At 39.3% G+C, this 4652-nt stretch overlaps 1 pseudogene; it reads right to left on the reverse strand.

Annotated features, from left to right (window-relative positions):
• Positions 1-1409: 1409 nt before the first annotated feature.
• On the reverse strand, positions 1410-4299 carry LOC100459370 (tubulin alpha-4A chain-like; annotated as a pseudogene).
• Positions 4300-4652: the final 353 nt, after the last annotated feature.

Below are 4652 nucleotides of genomic sequence, written 5' to 3' on the forward strand. Positions count from 1 at the left end.
AAAGAAGAGAAAACCAGCTCTCTTCAGTTAGTTGAAAGGCAATTAACTAGAAGAGTTATTGTTGTGTATGACCTCAAATGATAGATGGGAACTGGCAGAGATGAAATTAGACTAAATATACATAAGAACTTGTTAATTATTTTAGCTTTAACAATATATTCTGGCCCTCAAATTAATAAGTTCTTGGTCATAAGACTTGTTTTGCTGAAGAGTCATTTGCCAAGATGTCTTTAAGGGTTTCAGTCATTCCCAAGTTGGTTGGAAGATTATATCTTCCAAACACTATGGGATCAAAAAGGGTATATTTGGAAGATTAATCACTCTGGAGATAAAATGAACTTCAAACCCTGTATCTGTTCCTTAATAACTATGTAAACTTAATTTCTGAATATCATGTTCCTCTCCTGTAAATACAGATATTAATACCCACATTAAAGTATTGTTTTGAATTATAAAATAATGCATACCAAGTGTATAGTCATCAGTTGACAATAAATGCTGATTCTCTCCTATGCCCTGTAACTCTATGTGTATTTATATTTGCTACTGTTTTCTGTGTTAGGATACAAAAATAAACTCCTAAATAAAACAAAAGACCACCATTAAATAATATTTTAAAACAATTATTCAGAAAGATAAGTAATAAAGTATTACCTACTGCCACATGTTAATTTTTATAGTTGTGGGGATGTAGAAGTTTGTTACCAGCCACTGAGATTTGTTCTACATTTGATCCTTAAGGGGAGCAACAGTACTTTCCTCAGAGCATTTAGAATAGAAAGTCCTGAACAACATTTTGAAGGTGTAGGGAAAGAGCAAAGGTTCAAAAACATTGCTAAGCTCTGATCCTCAGAAGCGCCAACAAAGTTCTGAGTAATTTGACAACAAAACCAGCCTCCAATTATTTTATCTTTAAAAGGAATTGCTTCTTCATGACAATTATTCACATATTTTTAATTTGCAAAAATATTCTCTTTATAATGAGCATATATGGAGCTGTATATTCAGCTTCTTTAATTTAGCTGCTGTGTGGTATAATTTTATAGTTATTTTATTTTCAGATTTCATGTTCTGGATGTGGATATTAAGGTAGCAATAGTCTGCATTTTTTTTCACTAGAGATAGGCTGTTTGCCCACACATTCCTGAAAGCAACATGAAAAAAAAAAAAGGCCCATCAATTACCTTTTGCAAAATCTACATATTTTCCTATGCTTTCTCTGTGTAAAACAATGCAAATTACAAAATATTTTAAAATTTATATCTATCCTTTTGGGTGTTAAGTTCTGTTTTGCTGAAGCTACTAAATCCTTCTGTTTTATTTATTTATTTATTTAAACCATGCAAGGAGACTGTTTATTTCCAAAGGATTTTGCAATAAACATAATGAATAGGCTCCAGGCAGCTGTTCTATTCTTCTCCCTCATTCTCATCCTCAGAGGAGTCGTTGCCTACTTCCTCATAGTCCTTCTCCAGGGTGGCCATATCCTCCCTGAGCCTTGGAGAACTCACCGTCCTTCATGCCCTCACCAGCTTCCCAGTGTACAAATGCCCTCTTGACATACATCAGCTTGAACTTGTGGTCCAGGTGGGCCCAGTCCTTGGCAATGACAATTGTGTTGTTCAGCATGCACACGTCACACTGTACCTTGGCCCAGGTCACCCCCAGGCATCACAGGGGGCAGCAGTTAGTTGATACCAACCTTGAGGCCTGTGGGGCAGCAGTCCACAAACTGAATGCTGCACTTGGTCTTGATGGTGGCAATGGCAGCATTGACATCCTTGGGTACATCTCTGTGGCACGACAGGCAGTAGGCCATACACTTGCCATACCAGTAAGCCATATTCCCCAAAGTGCCATACCAGCACACTTTGCCATCTGGCTGGCAGGCTCAAAGCAGGCATTGGCGATCCCTGCCAAAAACAGCTGTTGTGGTACACCTTCTCTGCAGAGATGACTGGCACATAGGTGGCCAGGGAGATGTAGATGTAAGTGCAGGCCACCAGGTTGATCTGAAACTCTGTCAGATCCATGTTGAGGGCCTTGTCAAAGTGCAGAGAAGCTGTAGTGGAGGAGATTACTTTGCTAATGAGGCAGTTGAGGTTGGCGTAGGTTGGGGCTCAATGTCCAGGTTGTGGCAGCAATTGTCATAGATGGCTTCATCGTCCACCATGAAGGCACAAGCTGAGTGCTCTAGGGTGGTGTGAGTGAGTGGTCAGGATGAAATTGTAGGGCTCAACTACAGCTGTGGACACCTGCAGGGCTGAGTAGATGGAGAATTACAGCTTAATTTTGCCATTGTCACCAGAGAGCTGCTCCATCAGGAGTGAGGTAAAGCCAGAGCCAGTGCCCCTGTCAAAGCTGTGGAACACCAGGAAGTCCTGAAGTCCTGTGCATTGGTCAGATGGCTTCCAGGTCCAGTCCAGCACTGGGTCATTGATCTCTTTGCCAATGGTATAGTGACCACAGACATCGTTGTTGAGGACATCCTCTTTTACAGTGATGAGCTACTCTGGGTGGAAGGACTGTCGGTATAGGCCATTTCAGATTTCATCAATGGCCATAGGCTCCAGATCCACAAAACAGTCACGACACATGTTTTCTAGTACTGGTTTCACAGAAGAAGCTGGTGAAGGTCGACTATCCCCTTCACCAATGGTCTTTTCACTGGGCTTCTGCCTATCAGTTTGAATCTCATGTTCCAGGCAGTAGAGCTCCCAACAGGTTAGCATTGCGCATCTGGACACCTGCCTGCCCCATATCGACTGAAATGTATTCACACATGGAACATGGTGAATCCCAGTGGTGTGTCTTATGTAGGGTCATGGTGATGGGTCTCAGCGAGAACTAACCCATCTTTTTAAGGACATTTTGGGTCTTGATTTAAAAAGTTTTAATTTTCCTGACACTAAAACATTGATGTTAAAATGTGCAATTCAAATATATGTGGGAGAAAAGTGAAAGAAACACTGATTCAGCCTTAAGATAAGTGTATCCTAAGACTTCATTTTAGCTCTGCTATGTATTAGTAGTATGATTCTGAACAAATTATCTGAATTTTTGTTTTCTTATTTACAAAAAGGAAATAATACATTTTTCCTGCAAATCTTAGAGTGGTAAATTTGAATTTAGTATGCATATAAAATCTCTTTGCAAATTATTAAGGGCTAAATGGATAAAAAATATTATTTAACAAGATATTATATCTTCATCACCAATTTCCATATTTCTATTGTTTCTTTTATGCCTATCTTTGGCATAACTTTTACTCAGCACCTAAGACAACGAATGATAGACTTGGTCCATTTTATATATGGCTTGTTATTTTGAAAGTCTGAAGAAAATAAAGACCCTAATTCACCAAATGAGGAAGACTAATTCCTCATTCAACAAGTGCATTCATTCAACAAATAATTATCAAGCACCAGCTATGTACAAGAACTGTGCTGGGTGATGGGCCTACAACAGTGAAAAATACAGACCAAATTTTTGTCTTCATTCAACTTCTGTTTTACTAGGTGAGACATAAAATAAACAATCTAAACAAGCAAGAAACTATATGTGAGGTGATGAGAAATGTTAAGGAGGAAAAGCAGAGCAGGAGTGAGTGCTTGTGGATGCAAGTTTATGTAGGGTGACTAGGAAATGTTTGCTGAGTAGGTCGTATTTGAGTAAAGATCTGGACTGACAAAAGTGAGGGAGTGGCCCATGCAGCTATCTGGGACAACAGGGTTACAGTCAGAAGGAACAATGTGTACCAAAGCTCCAAGGCAGAAGCATATTGGCATATTAGAGGCAGAGAGAAGGCCAGTGCACCTGGTGAAGAGTGAATAAGATGAAGAGCTGTAGGAGATGAATTTGGATAGGTGAGTAGAAGAGGCAGATGACCTACAAGCTGTCAGCCATTGTTAGAATTTAGGCTTCCGTGAGAGATAGGAAGCCATTTGCTGGTTTCATACAGAGAAAAAACCGGATCTGACCATTGTTTTAACGTGATCCCTCTGGCTACGCTGCCTGGAACACAGTGAAGAAGATCAAGGTGAAACAAGGACATCATTCAAGAAGTCATTTAAATAATTATTGTCTTACACCAAGATTTTAGTATGAAGGTAGTAAAATTGGTAAGATTCTGAACATATTTTCAGGATACAGCTGTCAGAGTTTGCTGATGGATTAGTCATTGAGTATAAAAACAAAGTGAAGAGTGAGGAATATCTCTAAGAATCATGGCCTGAGCAATAAAAGAATAGTATTACCATTTTCTCAGATGGGAAACAAAACGAGAGTCCTATTCAGGAGAATATCAGTCCCTCAGTTTTGGACATTAAAAGTGGTTATTACCCATATCATGGCCACACACTTTCTCCTGGCTTCTCATTTAGGAACACAGGCAAACACTCTTGACTTCTAGTGAGAAGCCTTGAGTCAACTAATAGAGGAATTCTGAAAGTATGCAGTTATTTTATTTTATTTTATATTTTATTTTTGCCATAAGAGCCAGGCTTCCAGCTTTCACCATAAAAATAGCAGTGAAAAAAAACAGTGGTTATAACTCATTTCCCTGTCAAGCCTTCAATCAATATTCTCAGCCATAGACAGTAGCCTGTCTCACCAGCAGGAAGGCAATAGTCAGAACCAGCTGCCCACATCTT

This window comes from Pongo abelii, chromosome 3, assembly GCF_028885655.2.
Source record: "Pongo abelii isolate AG06213 chromosome 3, NHGRI_mPonAbe1-v2.0_pri, whole genome shotgun sequence".
NCBI lineage: Eukaryota > Metazoa > Chordata > Mammalia > Primates > Hominidae > Pongo > Pongo abelii.